The sequence below is a fragment of the Lynx canadensis genome, chromosome D2 (genome assembly GCF_007474595.2).
Source record: "Lynx canadensis isolate LIC74 chromosome D2, mLynCan4.pri.v2, whole genome shotgun sequence".
NCBI lineage: Eukaryota > Metazoa > Chordata > Mammalia > Carnivora > Felidae > Lynx > Lynx canadensis.
Genome location: NC_044313.2, coordinates 29,871,845 through 29,880,810, shown reverse-complemented (window position 1 = coordinate 29,880,810; position 8,966 = coordinate 29,871,845). Strand labels below are relative to the sequence as shown.

Genomic DNA, 8,966 nt, shown 5'->3' with positions numbered 1-8,966 from the left:
TGAATTCAGCAAAGTCGCAGGATACAAAATCAATGCACAGAAATCAGTTGCATTCTTATAAACAAATAATGAAGCAACAGAATGACAAATAAAGAAATTGATCCCATTCACAATTGCACCAAGAAGCATAACATACCTAGGAATAAATCTAACCAAAGATGTACAAGATCTGTATGCTGAAAACTATAGAAAGCTTATGAAGGAAATTGAAGATGATACAAAGAAATGGAAAAACATTCCATGCTCATGGATTGGAAGAACAAATATTGTTAACATCTCAATACTATCCAAAACAATCTACACATTCAATGCAATCCCAATCAAAATTGCATCGGCATTCTTCTCAAAGCTAGAACAAGCAATCCTAAAATTTGTATGGAACTACAAAAGACCCTGAATAGCCAAAGTAATACTGAAGAAGACCAAAGTGGGGGGCATCACAATCCCAGACTTTAGCCTCTACTACAAAGCTGTAATCATCAAGACAGCATGGTATTGGCACAAAAACAGATACATAGACCAATGGAATAGAATACAGACTCCAGAATTGGACCCACAAAAGTATGGGCAACTAATCTTTGACAATGCAGGAAAGAATATCCAATGGAAAAAAGACAGTCTCTTTAACAAATGGTGCTGGGAGAACTGGACAGCAACATGCAGAAGAATGAAACTAGACCACTTTCTTACACCATTCACAAAAATACACTCAAAAAGGATGAAGGACCTGAATGTGAGACAGGAAACCATGAAAACCCTAGAAGAGAAAGCAGGAAAAAACCTCTTTGACCTCAGCTGCAGTAATTTCTTACTTGAAACATCTCCAAAGGCAAGGGAATTAAAAGCAAAAGTGAACTATTGGGACCTCATGAAGATAAAAAGCTTCTGCACTGCAAAGGAAACAATCAACAAAGCTAAAAGGCAACCGACAGAATGGGAAAAGATATTTGCAAATGACATATCGGACAAAAGGCTAGTATCCAAAACCTATAAAGATCTCACCAAACTCCACACCCAAAAAACAAATAATCCAGTGAAGAAATGGGCAGATGACATGAATAGACACTTCTCTAAAGAAGATATCCAGATGGCCAACAGGCACATGAAAAGATGCTCAATATCACTCCTCATCAGAGAAATACAAATCAAAACCACACTCAGATATCACCTCACGCCAGTCAGAGTGGCTAAAATGAACAAATCAGGAGACTATAGATGCTGGAGAAGATGTGGAGAAATGGGAACCCTCTTGCACTGTTGGTGGGAATGCAAAATGGCGCAGCTGTTCGAGAAAACAGGGTGGAGTTTCCTCAAAAAATTAAAAATAGATCTACCCTATGACCCAGCAATAGCACTGCTAGGAATTTACCCAAGGGATACAGGAGTACTGATGCATAGGGGCACTTGTACCCCAATGTTTATAGCAGCACCTTCAACAATAGCCAAATTATGGAAAGAGCCTAAATGTCCATCAACTGATGAATGGATAAAGAAATTGTGGTTTATATATACAATGGAATACTACTTGGCAATGAGAAAGAATGAAATATGGCCTTTTGTAGCAACGTGGATGGAACTGGAGAGTGTTATGCTAAGTGAAATAAGTCATACAGAGAAAGACAGATACCATATGTTTTCACTCTTATGTTCATCCAGAGAAACTTAACAGAAGACCATGGGGGAGGGGAAGGGGAAAAAAGTTACAGAGAGGGAAGGAGGAAAACCATAAGGGACTCTTAAAAACTGAGAATAAACTGAGGGTTGACGGGGGGTGGGAGGGAGGGGAGGTGGGTGATGGAAATTGAGGAGGGCACCTGTTGGGATGAGCACTGGGTGTTGTATGGAAACCAATTTGACAATAAATTTCATATTTAAAAAAAAAGACTAAAACTGGACCTTTGTTTCACACTATACATAAAAATAAACTCAAAATGAATTGAAGACTTAAATGTAAAACCTGAAACCATAATACTCTTAGAAAAAAAACATAGGAGAAATGTTTCTAGATATTGGATGGGGCAATGATTTCCTGGATATGGCATCAAAAAAGCACAGGCAACAAAAGCAAAACTAGACAAATTAGATTAGATCAAACTAAAAAGCTTCTGCACAGCAAAAAAAAAAAAAAAAAAAAACAATTAACAAAATGAAAAGCCAACCTACAATGGGAAAAATATTTTCAGACCATATATCATATAAGAGGTTAATATCCAAAATATATTTGGCAATGTTATAACTCAACAGAAACAAACCACAAATAACTCAATTTAAAAATGGGTGAAGGACCTGAATACACATTTCTCCAAAGAAGACATACAAATGGCCAACAGGGATATGAAAATGTGTACAACATCACTAGTCATCAGGGAAATGCAAATCAAAACGACAATAAGCTGTCACCTCACACCTGTTAGGATACCATTGTCAAAAAAACAAAGGAGAAGAAGTGTTGGCGAGGACGTGGAGAAAAGGGAATGCTTGTACACTTTTGGTGGGAATGTAAATTAGTGCAGTCACTATGGAAAACAATATGGAGGTCCCTTAAAAATTAAAAATAGAATTACCAGGGCACCTGGGTGGCTCAGTTGGTTAAACATCCAAGTCTTGATTTCAGCTCAGGTCACAAACTCACAGTTCATGGGTTCAAGCCCTGCATCAGGCTCCACACTAACAGTGCAGAGCCTGCTTGGGATTCTCTCTCTCTGTCTCTCCCCCACTTGTGGGCACATGTGTGTTCATGCTCTCTCTCACTCAAAAATAAACAAGTAAACTTTAAAAAAAACTTTAAAAAATAGAATTACCATTTGATCTAGAAATTTCACTTTTGGATACATATCCAAAGGAATTGAAATCTGGGTCTCAAAGAGACATCTGCACTTTCACCTTCATTACAGCATTATGCACAATAGCCAAGATATGGAAACAAACCTAAATATCCATCAATAGTTAAATGGATAAAGTAAAGGTGGCATATAGATACAATGGAATATTACTCAGCCTTTAAAAAGAAGGAAATTCTGCCATTGTAAGGCTGAAAAATACTCCATTGTATGCTTGCACCACATTTTCTTTTTGCTGTCGTTCAGGAAGCATTTTATTGTTGCTCCAAGGTTAGGAATTTTCACTGACAGAGAATCAACACTTTCAGAAAATTTCCCACAAAGCCCTGCTTAGCTTCTGAATCTTGGTTTTCACAGATGTATCAGCATATTTCTCTCCAGTACAGACAATCAGTGCACCCATGATTGACAGTTCAGTCTTAACTTCCAATTTCGGCCTTTACTTAGGAAGGTCTTCAGTACTGTTTTTAATTCATAGAGTGGATTCATCTAAAGGAGGTGCACTGGTAACTGTGCAAGGGACTTCTCCAGGGTGGATGCTTATCACGGTTGACAAGGCAGAAATGACTCCAGGGATAGTGTTCAAGTGACCATTTTCAACAAGCAAATTGACCAGGTTAGATGTGAGGAGATAGAACCTCTCTTTTGCTTTCATGTCATTTAGGCTTTTCACTTTCACTGAACACTTTATGCAGGGATTCATAACAGAAGCAGTCATTTGGGTTCTTTCAAGATTGTGCTCTCAACAATTCCTTATCTACTTTATTCTGTTTAGATGCTGAATAAATAGCGGTGGCATACAGACCTTCGATACCATATATCTGAAACGGTTGCCTCACAAGTTTGGCAAACAGCCTGACCACAGATGTACTATAGTAGTACTATAGTACTATATACTAACTATAGTATTATAGTATAGTACTATACTAACTATAGTAGTACTAAAGTATGGCACCTGCAGGGAGAGCCCAGAAAGTGCTGGGGTGGCCATTTTCTCTGGGCAGCTGTAGATCCATGTACCACCTTTTCTTTACCCATTTAACTGTTAATGGATATTTAGGTTGCTAGAATAGATTAATCTGGTGGATATTATGCTAAATGAAATAGTCCAGACATAGAAAGAAAAAGCCTATATGATCTCACTTATATGTGCCATCTAAAACAGTCAAACAAGGGCACCTGGGTGACTCAGTCAGTTAAGCGTTGGACCTCGGCTCGAGTCGTGATCTCATGGTTCGTGTTGGGCTCTGTGCTAACAGCTCAGAGCCTGGAGCCTGCTTCAGATTTTGTGTCTTCCTCTTTCTGTCCCTCCCCTGCTCACACTCTGTCTCTCTCTCTCTCTCTCTCAAAAATAGATAAACATTAAAAACATTTTTTAAATAAAAAATAAAATAGTCAAACAGAAACAGAGAGTATAATGGTGGTTGTGAGGGGTTGGGGGAGATAAATGGGGAAGTGTTCATCAAAGAGTATAAAGTTTCAGTTATGCAAAATAAATAAGTTCTGGAGATCCACTGTATGATACAGGGCCACTGATTAACAATACTGTATACTTAAAATTTTGCTAAGAGGGGATATATTATTTTAAGTGCTCTTACCACTAAAAGACAAACAAACAACACCTCTTTCCAAAGTCAAGGGAGTGAGAAAACTTTTTGAGATAATAAATAAGATTATGGCACTAATAGTGATGATAGTTTCATGGGTATATACTTATCTCTAAACACATAAAGTTGTATATATCAAATATCTACAGCTTTTTATATGTCATTAAAACCTCAATAGAGTGGCTTAATAAAATTCACCTACTAATTTCATATTTAATGGGGAAAGACCAAATGCTATGTTGTTCGCAGTAACAATAAATAAGAAACAACTTAAATGTCCATCAGTAAGAACTGATAAGTAATTTAAAGAAAACAAACTAGAGATACATGCATTAGGAGAGAGAAATCTCAAAAACATAAGCAGAGTAAAAAAAGGCAAGTTGCAGAATGATATAGATTGTCAAAATATAAAAATAACATCATACATTCACTATGGAAATACATTGCAGCATTATATAACATACTATGTATATACGTGTGCATATGTCTCTCTACATGTATATAGCTAGATATATATATATACATCTATGTGTATCATGTATGTAGTATAAGTAAAATAAAAATGTGGACAAATGTAAGTTAAAAATTCAGTGCTTAGTGGTTACCTATGTGTTGAGATGTAGGACAGTGGGATTGGAAAGGAACACTCAGGTGGCTTTAACTATATGAGATGTTTTCTCTCAGAAAAAATAAAGATCTGAAGAAAATATGTCCATATGTAAAGACTTCTCAATCTTAACAAAGATAGTTATTGGTGAGTAGGTGGTATTTATTTTATTATTCTCTATACACTTTTTGTGTAGTTTGTTTTTTTCCTAATAAAATTACTAAAAAAAGGTTTAACATACTTATTTTAATGAAAAAGGTTGCCTCTGGAGAGGGGCTAAGATAAGTGGCAGCAGAAAGGTAAGGAGAAGGAGACTATTGCTTTTCATCATAAGCAACTCTGCACTATTTGATTTGTAACCTTGTTGATTTACAACTACAATAAAAAGTTTTTTTTTTTTTAATTTTAGACAGAGGGAGAGAGAGAATACATGCTAGCCAGAAAGGGGCAGAGAGACAGGGGAAGAGAGAATTCCAAGCAGGCTCCATTTTCATTGCAGAACCCAAAGTGAAGCTTGATCCCATGGCCGTGAGATCATGACCTGAGCTAAAATCAAGAGTCAGATGCTTAACTGGCTGAGCCACCCAGGTGCCTCTAATAAAAAGATTTTTATTTGTTTTAATGAAAAATGGTCTTTTACTGGAAGAGTTTAAGACCACTTTATAGATTCTAAACTCTTGGAGGCCTTGATCTTACTTGTCCTTGTGTTCTTGAGTCTAGCTGCAGTGCCCAGCACCTAGAGTGTAGTCAGTACATATTTATTGTTTGCTGTATTTTATTTCCTAAAGATTATAGTCCATTTTTATCTCTCTGTTTTCTAATCACTGGTAACAAATTTACTCCTTAGTTACACCATTTAACTCTGTGGTACTTCAGATTCCTTATTTTTCAAGTGTAAATAATAATATCTGTCTTGCCTACTTCCCAAGCCTATTTTAAATTTCAAACAAGAAAACAGGTATCAATTTTCTTGAAAATTATAAAGCATATTTGAATTGAAAAAAATGTATATCACTGAAAGACTGGGAAGAATTCCCAAGAAATCATACCATCGCATTAATATCCACAGTCCAACCTCTTCCATAACATGTCAGTAACCATAAAAAAAAAATCTTACTTCCATATATGTGTCTTGAAGCCTCTAAATATGGCGTGTTCTGGTGGGGTGGAGGTGGAGGTGGCAGTTATGATTCTGGTTAGGGACATTATGAAAATTGGCTTCTTTAGTCATGAAAAAATATTTTCTTAGGAAGATATTTCTTAAGATGCCATGATGACACACTAACCAGTTTTTTGGCAAAGGTCCCATTGAGCCAGTGGTAAATCTTACTATATGGCAGTAAGAAGTACAACACTTCTTACTTGACTTAAAACCATTTTGGCTCTAGGGCAGACTCAGCACTCCCATGAGGGAGCGGTGGGGATGCTAAATAATTCAGGGAAAAGAAATGATTATACAGAGATATGGGGCATCTCTCCAAATATTGTGATTCTAATGGGGAACAATAAAGAACTGATCCAGAGAAGGAGGGAGAGGGTTAATGGAAAAGGTCACTAAATACTTGTTGGCACTGATTTAGTCACTTGGGTATTGAGTGTAATCAATGATGAGACATGGTCCTTGCTTTCAAGGAATTTATAGGCTGTGGATAGACTTGGATACAACCAGCAGATTATCAACATGGAATAGAATAATGAGACAGAAACATATGCACTAGTCATGTTGGTCACATACAAAAGCCACACTTTTATATTGCATTAGTTTTCTTTTGGATGTAAAAGTGGAACGTTGTTGCTAAGAATCTTTGTCCAGAAATGGCATGGATAGACAAATTGCTTTGCCAAGGCCACTGAAAGAGTGATAGTGCACACACTCGGTGATCTATATCTCATGTGCCTAGGGGAAGCCCAAATGCGCCTCTCATGGCTACAGGAGTTGTCAGTTTATAATTTTATTGTGTTCCAAAGACTCATTTATCAGTCAGCTGTGGGAAATCTGGCATATATATTCACACAGAAACAAAACCACAAATGGGGGTCATTTTTTAGACAGGCCAGGAAAGGTTGTACAAACCCATTTTAATTAAAAAAATTGTAATAATAATGGTATGGTAGAGTCTGATTCCTATGTGTACAATATATGTGTGTGTTTGTATATTTTGAATTTGAATTGGAGATGCCTGGATCCTCTTTCTCTGGATACAGCTCCTCAGACAATTTCATCTGCTAGTATTGAACATGAAGATTCACTGATCTTAAGCAATGACTCTGTGTGAGTGTGTATGTGTGTGCCATGAAATATGCCACTCAGAAATCCTTCTACATGGAGTATAACCAATTATCTGCTCCAGCTGCTGCCCTTCTGCATTCACAACTGTGTTCATGCTGAGCCTCTATTTCCCATGAGCTGTTTTTCCCAGACAGTGACTAAACATGGTGATCAAAGGTACTAAAGTGTGCCCATTCCAGCAAGTTGCAGGACTCCTACAAACAAATTTGGCTTGAGGATTTCCCATCAGCATGACAGAATCATTTTTTTTGGAACTGTGCTATAGTCTAAGACTCTGTATGCCCTATTCTTTCTTTCCTCTCTCCACAGACATCAAGGCTCTCTTCCCCTTTTAAAACTACCCATGCTTCCAATCCCTGGCATATATAATCCTGTCTTTGTGTCTGCTTCTTGACATACTCAAACTACTGCAAATGAGAATGAGAAAGGTCCAAGTAAGATGAGGAATTGGGACTGGCTCACTCACCACCTTGTAGGAAAGAAGAATACCATCCTGAATGTGGTATGTGGGTGTTAAAGATTTCACTGGTGATGACATGAGACAAGAGGCACCTTTGTTTATAAAGGCATGCGTATATCCTGTGGTAGAAGAGCAGACAAAGCTAAATAGAAAACTGAAGGTCAGATCCTCACAGGGCTTCACAGAGACATTTGAATGCTTAATCGAGATAGGTCTGTTATCACATCAGGACTCAGAATGGAAAAATACAGTACCCTGAAATATGGGTTAGGGATATATGGATTGATGCCCAGATGTTGGAGCTGAATATGCCCCTGAGGCCCCAGAGCTTACAAGGTGGTCCCCTCTTCACCAGTAAGAGGTTGCACTTGCTCTGTGTTGCAGAACAGTGCAGAAGACTTTCCCTTTAAGACAGCAGTTTTCCTCCTCAGAAATACCCCATCTTCTCTCCTGGCTGAAAGGCTGATGCCTGGACTGAAGCCCAGCACTACCCAGTTAAGGAAATTAAGATACTCCACAGTCCAGGAGTTGAGAGAATTAGCTAGCATGTATCAACGGGAACCAGGGCTATATTCCTGGGATTAAATTTTGAGGATGCCTGATCAAGAGGGCCAGAATTTAAGACTGGATCATCAAGAATTCATTGACTCGGGGATGTTTGCTTGGAACATGGAATTTAACACCCCAGCAAGGATTCGAGAATGGTGCAAATTCACTGCTGAGATAACATTTAGAAGCCTAGAAAGAGTAATGGCTATGTTGAGCAGAGTAGAAGTGCCTGAGTTGCCCTGGCAGATAGTAGAAGGAAGAATAAAAGAGACTGAGGGAAGAGGTCATGCTAGAATGGATATATTAATGAGACTGGAACACCCACCAGAGGAGTAGGGTGCATAGAAGAAGCCAAACGACACCATTCCACCAAGGCCATTTGAAATGTGTGGTGGAAAAAAAGAAAGAAAAAAATGTGCTGGTGAGAGGGGTACAGCATCACTAATAAGTTCAGTGGTGACTATTAGCCACAGGTCAGGTTTGGGTTTGTCAATAGGCATGAAGTTGGGATGATGGGGGCCAAAGGATTAGAGCTCAAGTGGTGGTACTTCAACTGTAAAAACCCAAAAAGTTACAATTATTATTATGGCCAGCAAGGTTAGAGGGGCAGCCA

At 38.0% G+C, this 8,966-nt stretch overlaps 1 pseudogene; it reads right to left on the bottom strand.

Moving 5' to 3' along the window:
* Nucleotides 1–3,144: 3,144 nt before the first annotated feature.
* On the bottom strand, nucleotides 3,145–8,352 carry LOC115527666 (annotated as a pseudogene).
* Nucleotides 8,353–8,966: the final 614 nt, after the last annotated feature.